This window comes from Saccopteryx leptura, chromosome 5 (genome assembly GCF_036850995.1).
Source record: "Saccopteryx leptura isolate mSacLep1 chromosome 5, mSacLep1_pri_phased_curated, whole genome shotgun sequence".
NCBI classification, from domain to species: domain Eukaryota; kingdom Metazoa; phylum Chordata; class Mammalia; order Chiroptera; family Emballonuridae; genus Saccopteryx; species Saccopteryx leptura.
The window spans coordinates 189,601,206-189,611,178 of NC_089507.1; positions in this window are offsets into that span (position 1 = coordinate 189,601,206).

Here is a 9,973-nt window from a genome sequence, read left to right on the forward strand (position 1 = left end):
CTTCTCAGAGGCGAGCCTGGGTCCGCAGAGGCTGAGCCCCGGCCTCGCTTACACCGCCGCCCCTTCCGCGAAGCCCGCCTGGGCTGCCTCCCTGAGCTGCACCGCCGCCCCTTCCGCGAAGCCCGCCTGGGTTGCTTCCCTGGGCTGCACCGCCGCCCCTTCCGCGGAACCCGCCTGGGCTGCCTCCCTGGGCTGCACCGCCGCCCCTTCCGCGAAGCCTGCCTGGGTTGCCTCCCTGGGCTGCACCGCCGCCCCTTCCGCGAAGCCCGCCTGGGCTGCTTCCCTGGGCTGCACCGCCGCCCCTTCCGCGGAGCCCGCCTGGGCTGCCTCCCTGGGCTGCACCGCCGCCCCTTCCGCGGAGCCCGCCTGGGCTGCCTCCCTGGGCTGCACCGCCGCCCCTTCCGCGGAGCCCGCCTGGGCTGCTTCCCTGGGCTGCCAGCGGGGGCCTGTCCCCGCCCCATCTCTCCTCTACAGACAGGGCCGGATAGGAACTCCGGGAGGACTCCCACTTGAAAACGCCGTGCAGACCCTCCCAACACTGTCTTCAAAATAAAAATAAAAATAGCACAAACTCTCAAAAGAAGGAAATGAAAGCACGGCGTTCACATCTGTTTTCCTCGGCGACTCCTTGGGTATTTTTAATTCAAAGCGAATCTGCGGGTGGCCCAGCCTCGCCTCCGGGTCCCCGCCCCCGAGGGCTGTGCGCCAGGGGGTGTCCGGACACCCAGCAGCCCGGTGGCGCCGCGTGCGCAGCGCGAGGGCCAAACCTACTTCTTCCCCAGAGCTTCTTTCTGTTTTCACTTCTTCCCGGGCCCTTTCTTCTTTCTTTCCTTCCAGTGGTCAGCCCACAGCCGGGTCTGTGGAGGTTGTAGCCACCGCCTCGCCCGCAGTTTCTGGACTCACAACCCCAGTCAAATAGGCCTTGGAGCCCAGATCAGCGAGGCCGCTGCAGGCGACGCTGCCGACCCGTGTCCCCCAGAGGTCGGGAGCCGCGGGGGCCGCCGCCGCGTCTTACTCCCGGGTGACTTTGTGGAGAAGCGCAGACTGCGGACGCCTCCGGCTGGCAGTTGGGGCCAGCTGACGGGCCGGCTGATGGATCGTCTCATTTCCCGACTTGATGGGCCGGAACCTGGGATGGCGGGGCGCCCGGGTGGGAGAGGGTGCGGGGCGCCCGGGTGGGAGAAAGGGCGCCGGGGCGGGTGGGAGGCTGCGGGCGCTGAACTCTGGTTTGGGGGGGGGGGGGGGCGGCAGTGCGGTACACACGTCTCACAGAGAGACTAGGAATACCCCACCTTCCCGCGTTTTCTGTTCTGGCACCGCGCCGCGTCTCCACCCGCGTCCGGGACGACTGCGGGGCTATCCGTGCGGCGGCGGCCCCGAGGGGGCTCCGGGCGCCACCTCTTCTCCTCGGGGCCTCGGCGTCCGTCCTCACGGCCATGCGGACCGTCTTTCTCCGGGGAGGCTGCGGAGGACGGGACTCGGCCTCCATGCGCCTTCAAAGAGCCCTGGGTGGAGGTAGGGGGCGTGCAAGCCGCAGTGCGGGGACAAAAGTGCGTCTCCGTTATGGGTCCATCTAAGGTCCGGTTCTCGTGGCGAACAGGGAACACTCGAGGACGTCAGCGGCACTGGAGTTAAGAGTCCGAATCACGCTGAAGGATGTTGTAGGCAGGTGGGTGGGAAACGCACCTTGAAACTCTTTGCATCCTGGCTGCCCAGCCCTCTAGCGTGGGCAAGAAGGACGTGCGGTCCCGAGGGAAGCAGCTTGTCCCTGTCCTGGCAGGTCACGCGGGAGTGGACGGGGTAGAGGAGCCCAGGAAGAAACAGAGGTTGTGCTTAGGTGAGGGTGGACCACAGACTCGAGAAGGAAGGGGTCACTGTGGTTCTTCCTTCTGGACCGTAACTGGGAGTTTTATTCTTTTAGCTTCCTGAAGTTTCTCTGCAGGTCTCAGGAACTGTAACTCCAACTCTGTCCCAAGCGCTCATCCTTGGCTGGGCCTTGGAGGACGCTAAGGGAATCAGGTGTGTGATCTCACGAAATCCGCAATCTTTGCACCTGAGCAAAGTACCCTAACCCCTTCTCCCACCCACATCCTAGTTGCTGAATGCTCTCTTGGGAGCCAAAAAATGTCACATGAGTCAGAGTATCTAGACAAAGCACAGCTCAAAGATCAGTATGGTCTTTGGATCAGTAGCATAATTTTCACCTGGAGTCTATTGAATCTCAGGCCACACCCAGCCCTACTGAATCAGAACCTGCATTTAAAAATGGTTATCCAGGGCCCTGGCCAGTTAACTCAGTGGTAGAGCGTCGGCCTGGCGTGCAGAAGTCCTGGGTTTGATTCCCAGCAAGGGCACACAGGAAAAGCACCCATCTGCTTCTCCATCCCTCCCCCTCTCCTTCCTCTCTGTCTCTCTCTTCCTCTCCTGCAGCCAAGGCTCCATTGGAGCAAAGTTGGCCTGGGCGCTGAGGATGGCTCCATGGCCTCTGCCTCAGGCGCTAGAATGGCTCTGGTTGCAACAGAGCAACACCCCAGATGGGCAGAGCACTGCCCCCAGGTGGGCATGCCGGGTGGATCCCGGTCAGGCGCATGCGGGAGTCTGTCTGACTGCCTCCCTGTTTCCAGCTTCAGAAAAATACAAATAAATAAATAAATAAATAAATAGAAAAAATGGTTATCCAGGCCCTGCTCCGTTAGCTCAGTAGTAGAGTGTTGGCCTGGCATGTGGAAGTCCTGGGTTCGATTCCCAGATAGGGCACACAGGAGAAGCACCCATCTGCTTCTCTACCCTTTCCCCTCTCCTTCCTCTCTATCTTCTCTCTCTTCCCCTCCTGCAGCCAAGGCTCCATGGGAGCAAAGTTGCCCAGGCACTGAGGGTGGCTCCATGGTATCCACCTCAGGCGCTAGAATGGCTCCAGTTGCAAAAGAGCCAGATGGGCAGAGCATCGCCCCCTAGTGGGCTCGCTCGGTGGATTTTGGTGGGGCACATGTGAGAGTCTGTCTCTCTGCCTCCCTGCTTCTCACTTTGGAAGGAAAAATTAATATTAACAACAAAAATGGGTTATCCAGGGGAGTTATGTACCTCTATGTTGGAGAAGCCCTGGCCCAATTTATAGAGCCTGAGTTTAGACCAGGGGTTGGGAATCTTTACTGCTGAGAGAGCCATGAATGCCACATATTTTAAAATGTAATTCTGTGAGAGCCATACAATGACCTGTGTACATTATGCATTAGCCAATAAAAATTTGGTGTTGTCCCGGAGGACAGCTGTGATTGGCTCCAGCCACCTGCAACCATGAACATGAGCAGTAGGGAATGAATGGATTATAATACATGAGAATGTTTTATATTTTTAACGTTATTATTATTTTTAAATTTGGATTTTATTTTCCTTTTATTTTATTTATTTTTTACAGGGACAGAGAGAGGGATAGATAGGGACAGACAGACAGGAACAAAGAGAGGTGAGAAGCATCAATCATCAGTTTTTCGTTGCGACACCTTAGTTGTTCATTAATTACTTTCTCATATGTGCCTTGACCGCGGGCCTTCAGCAGACCGAGTAACCCCTTGCTTGAGCCAGCGACCTTGGGTCCAAGCTGGTGAGCTTTGCTCAAGCCAGATGAGCCAGCGCTCAAGTTGGCAACCCCAGGGTCTTGAACCTGGGTCCTTCTGCATCCCAGTCCGACGCTCTATCCACTGTGCCACCGCCTGGTCAGGCACGTTATAATAATTATTTTTTTTTTTATTAAAGATTTGTCTGTGAGCCAGATGCAGCCATCAAAAGAGCCACATCTGGCTCGCGAGCCATAGATTCCCGACCCCTGGTTTAGACACTGCCTACGAGTCCCCACTGTGCGTTTCCCAGTCTCATCATCATCTGTCAAATGGAAGTTGTTTCTGAGGTCCTAGAGGAATTCTTAACACCTCTAGACTCATTTCAGACCAATGATATTAGAATCTCTAGTTGGTGGAGCCCAGGCAGCAGTACATTTTTAACTGTTCACAGGAGATTCTAACAGCAGCCAGGTTACCTAGTGGAAAAATACCCATTTTACAGATTAGCTCAGATACAACCTAACCTCTATGCAAGAGAGTAAGTAAAATGGTTAAGGCCTCCGGTCTCTGCAGCCAGATTCCTTCTGGCTTCAGCAAGTGTGGCCTTGACCAGCTAATTAACCTTGCTGGCTCAGTTTCCTTATCTGTAAAATAAAGTTGGTAATGATATCTATCACGGAGGGTGTGGTGCAGATTTAACATCAAACATTTAGAATAAAATTTAATAAATGTTAAATTATAAAGTCAAGTCCCTCAATCTTTCCTTTTAAAGCCCAACGGAGACCATTTCCTATCTCCCTACCTTCCAGCCTGGCCGGGTTCCAGGGCGTAGCAGCTCGATTTTACTTCAGTATTCACATTTTTAAAAAGATGTTATAGGTGAAAACCAAGATTTTAAATCACTTAGCAGTTTAGTAAACCAGTCCTCTGAGAAAGTTGATTTTGCTATTTCCAAAAGTTGTATTCCCAGTCCGTTAGTTTTAGAAGTGTGAGTGAAGTGGGCTTCCAGCTCTGAGTCCCACCAAGACAGTCGATGAATAAAACCCCTGGACGGCCCTGGCCGGTTGGCTCAGCGGTAGAGCGTCGGCCTGGCGTGTGGGGGACCCGGGTTCGATTCCCGGCCAGGGCACACAGGAGAAGCGCCCATTTGCGTCTCCACCCCCCCCCCCTCCTTCCTCTCTGTCTCTCTCTTCCCCTCCCGCAGCCAAGGCTCCATTGGAGCAAAGATGGCCTGGGCGCTGGGGATGGCTATTTGGCCTCTGTCCCAGGCGCTGGAGTGGCTCTGGTCTCAGCAGAGCGACACCCCGGAGGGGCAGAGCATCACTCCCTGGTGGGCAGAGCATCGCCCCTGGTGGGTGTGCCGGGTGGATCCCGGTCGGGCGCATGCGGGAGTCTGTCTGACTGTCTCTTCAGAAAAATAATAATAATAATAAAAAAACCCTGGACGGCTTCTTAAAAGGCAGATGGTAGGGCCCCACCCAGAGACCCTGATTCTGTAGGGCTTGGGTATGGTGGAGGGTTAACCGATTGCATATCTAACAACTTCTCAGGTAGTCCTGTTGCTTGTGCTCAGAGGAGATCATACTTTGAGAACCCTAATGCCAAATGAGTGGCCTTCCTTCCTACAAATCTCAGCAGCAGCACTCTCCAATAGAAATACAGTGCAAACCACAATTATAACTTTAAATATTTTGGTAGCCACATTTTTTTTCATATTTATTGATTTTCATGGAAATATATTTGATGTGTAACATTATGTAAATGTAAGATGTGCAAGATGTTGATTAGATACATTTATATATTGTGTTATGATTGCCATTGTAGTGATAATTTAGCACCTCTGTTACGTCACATAATTATTTCTTTCTGTGCGGTGGGAATAATTAAAATCTAGTCTCTTAGCAAGTTCAGTGGTTATAATGCAATATTGTTTGCTCTGTATATTGTGCATTTGATTTCCAGGACTTAGTTACCTCCTCATTGCAAGCTCATACCCTTAAATAACATCTCTCCTATTCCCCCATCTCCTGGTCCCTTGTAACTATCATTTTACTCTCTGTTTTTATGAGTAGCCACATTTTAAAAGGTAACATGAACGGGTAAAATTAACTTTAATAGCATTTTTAACCTAATATAGCAAAAATATTCACGTTTCACCTTCTAATCAATAAAACATAGTGATAGACTCTTATACATTTTGTATTACATGTAATGTATTTTGTATTTTTGTAGCCAGTCTTTGAAATCTGATATTTCTAATCTGTAATGGTCACATTTCAAAGTGCACAAGAACCACAAATGTCTGGTGACATCTGCAGCAAGCAGTGCCGGTCTAGAGAATTCCTTCAACCGATAAGAAGTCGATGTTGATTTCATTGTTCCCTTGGAAACTGTCCAGTGATGCACACAAATGAGCATTTCCAAATAGCTTTTTTTTTTTAGGGACTTCTTAGGGCATTCATTCTGTTAGGTCTTGAGAGCATTTTTATTTTCCAGAATCACCCATGAAAAGACAAGTTTCTCAAAAAAGGTAAAGCTTCAAGCTTTATTTATTATGTATTATTATTATGTATTATTATTATTATTATTATTATTTTCTTAAATGAGAAATGAGAAGGCAGAGAGACAGTCTCTTGCATGCACCCTGTCTGGGATCCACCCGGCTAGCCCACTATGTGGATGTTCTGCCAATCTTGGACTGTTGCTCTGTTGCTCGGCAACCGAGCTATTTTAGTGCCTGAGGAGAGGCCATGGAGCCATCCTCAGTGCCCAGGGTCAACTTGCTCCAACCAACCCATGGCTGCAGGAGGAGAAGAGAGAGACAGAGAGAGAAGGGGAGAAGGGAAGGGGAGGAGAATCAGATGGTCGCTTCTCCTTTGTGCCCTGACCGGTAATCGAACCCAGGACATCCACACACTGGGCGAATGCTCTACCACTGAACCAACCAGCCAGGGTTTCAAATAGCTTTGCTTTTTATATGGCCTTTGTTTGTGTGTACATGGGAGGCAGAGGGTGAAGAGTGAGGTAGGCACAAAGAGGTAGGAGGAGTATGTCAGTCATCTGGCAAGCTGTGAGGCATGTGGCCTTTCGGTTACTATGTGATAATCAGTCTGCTTCATATTTTTAAAGGCTGTTTAGTAGATATCTCTTGCTTTTCTTCTTCGCTCCTGGCCCACATATTTAGCTTCCCTGTTTCCTGGGAAGAAACACTGTGTCCACCTCTCTGAGTACATGGAATTCTGGCAATGTTATCTGCCATTGACTCCTGATTTAGGAATCTATATCTGACCTTCTGAGGGAGGATGAGGTGTTTCCCAGGGCTTGTAAAGAACATCTTCTTCTTCACTGGATTTGGCTAAGAAGATTTAAGGTCTGGAGCTGCTCGAAGGTTTGAAGATGATGACTTGAGCTTTTGCCACCAGGAAAAAGGCTTTCTCTGGAGGAAGGGAGGATCAGCTCATCTCTCCTAAATGGGGGTGGGGTGTCATTTTATGGGTTCGTAGCTATCACCAGCTGGAGCAGACTGGCAGTTTGTGTTTGTTGGACAGCTGTCTTAGCATTCAAGCCCTTTGATACATTATTATTTTAATAATAACATGTGAACAAATTTATGTTGGACATTGCAAACCCATTTGGGTTCCCAACCAAACACAGACATACAAGTGACATTAGCCAATACCAAATGGAACAGCTGAACTGGTCAGATGTTCTCCCCTTGAACCTCCTGGGAAATAATACATTGTTGCTGCTATCAGCACTGAGTTATGGAATGGATTGTGATGTAACAATAGGTAACTGAAACAGCAGGGCCAGATCATGTGACCGTTCTGGCTCAGGAAAGGAGTCTTGCTTTTATTTTTAGATTAGAGGAAGCATTAGAGGATTTTAAGCACAGGACTTACATGATACAATTTATGCTCTAAGAGAGTCTGTCTGCTACCATGGGGAAAAGGGTGGTAGTGGCTCGTGAGTAGATAGAAATGAAACCAGGAGCTTATCACAGCTGTCACAGCAAGGCATGACAGTGGCTACAGCCAGGGCGATTTCCCAGTCACATTTAGAAGTGGTTCCATGCCAGAAATATTTTGGAGGAAGAGCCTGTAATACTTACTTATAGGTTAGATCAAGAGAATGAAAGAAAAAGTAATGAAAGGTAATTTGTAGAATTTTAACTTGAGGCTGGAAAGATGGTAATCACATTGATAACTGAAATATAAAGGAACAGGTGAAAAAAAAAAAAAACTCAACCTAACCCAAAAATTCTGTTTGGATGATTTAAGTTTGCAGCACCTCTTCTGTATCCAACAGCAGCCTTAAGTGAAGATCAGAGGGGAGGAATTGCTGGACATACAAATTTGTGAGTCTGATTCCTAAGGATGCTTCTCGCTAAGGTCGTGTTGCTTTGCCCTGTCTCTTAGTGCTGGGTCCACTTTCTCATAGAAATGCAAATTCTTAGTGAACCCAAATATTAGCATTTCACACCGAGAGATAAATTTAAAAAAGCATCTTGTCCTTGAGATAGCCTCATGGCTGTCCTGGCACCGGGCACACACATGCACCGGGATGATTAATGGGCAAGATTGTTCATGACCTACTTATGGGCTGTCTCTTCCGTTACAAACTGTTGGAAATCTGGAAGCTTGGCTGGATTCCATTTTCACTGGAAACACTACCATAATTGTATTTTTTTTTAAGCCAACCAAATTAAAAAAAAAAGGACACCACTCTCATATCTCTAGAGGTTCTGTTGTTATGAAAATATAGCATGGATTATGGCCTCCGTGTGCCCTATGTTTTCTGTCCTATTCATTCTATTATTAAAGATGGCAAATAAAGATCCAGAAATGATTAGCTCTCGCTGGTTTTAGTGATCAGCTTTGATCACTCAAGAGCAACTGACTCTAAGTTATTCGTGCCTTCGGTTGTTGGTGACTACCTTTCTCGTTCCATAGCTGTCGTACCAGAGGCTAGTCAGTCAAAGAGAAAAGAGCGAGCAAAACCATCTTCATCTATTTTTTTCCTGATTGGTTAATCCACTAAGCAAATGTCAAGACTCATCTTTTGGCCTGACATTGTGGAGTTTGCTAACAGAGAAGACATTGCACATACACTCTGATGGCTGGGAGGACATTTATTAATTTTTATCAAAATTAGCTGAATTGGAATCTCTTCCCCCGATCCCGCTAGTACCCAAGGTCGAGGCAAGGAAGCCCGCTCTTCCCTCCTGGGTCCCTGCAGCCCTGGGGCGTGGTCTTATTCATGCTTCTTGCTTCAAGCACCTGTGGCTTCTTCCCAAGGGTTTGTTTGGATTTTTTCAGCCACAGGAGCTTGTGCAGCATTTGTGAGTACTACAGCTGAGGAGTTACTGCCCTTAATAGCAACCCTCGCCAAGGAGAGGAGGAAGTTGGATGCTAAATACCCATTTGATTTCACCCTGTGACAGTTTGGAGATGAGTGCTATATTGTCCCCCAGAAACCCACAGGATTGAGCCCCAGTTGCCCATAGCAGTCACATCCCCCATAAGTATACCTTTATTGTCCTACCCCCCAAATCCTTTCTGATATTTCCCAGATTCACCTACTAGATAAAATACTAGTCTGAGGGTCTGCTCTTTTGGAGAACACACATTGGGATGTCCAACACAACTTACCTCTCTTCTTCCCCTTCTTCTGTATTATTCAATGACACTGTGAGTCCCTGGGGAGTGAGGGAGCCCCCCGCCTCTCAGTCACAGAGGTCACTGCTGCTATAGTCCTAGCCAGCATGGGCTGGGCTCTCCATCTATGGCAGCCCTGTACTCTTATACACACTCAGGCAGTCGTCCCATCTGAGCCTCTCCTGCTGCTCAGACTCACCCAAAGCCTGTTCTTTCTTTCTTTTTTTTTTTTTTTAGGAGAGAGGAGGGGAGATAGTGAGGCAGACTCCCGCATGTGCCCTGACTGGGATCCATCTGGCAACCCCACCTAGGGCTGATGCTTAAGTACCGAGATATTTTTAGCACCTGAGGCTGATGCCCTCAGGCCAACCAAGTTATCCTCAGTGCCCAGGGGCCATGCTCAAACCAATTGAGCCACTGGCTGTGGGAGGAAAAGGGGGTGAGAGAAGGGGAGAGAAGCAGATGGTCACTTCTCCTTTGTGCCCTGACCAGAAATTGAACCTGGGACATCCAGATGCTGCCTCGACACTCTATTCACTGAGCCACAGGCTCGGGCTCCAAGCCTATGTCTTTGAGGACCCTTTATTGTGTTTCCTCTCCCAAAGCTGGAGAGCTGGCTTCTTACTGCTTGGTTCCTCAGCTTGGGGTACAGCTTCTCCTTCCCTTTTGTTTACTCAGCTTTAGTGGTAGACATCAAAGGCCAGCAGACTTTCTCTGTAAAGGGCAAGATAGTAAATATTTTAGACTTCATGGGCCATT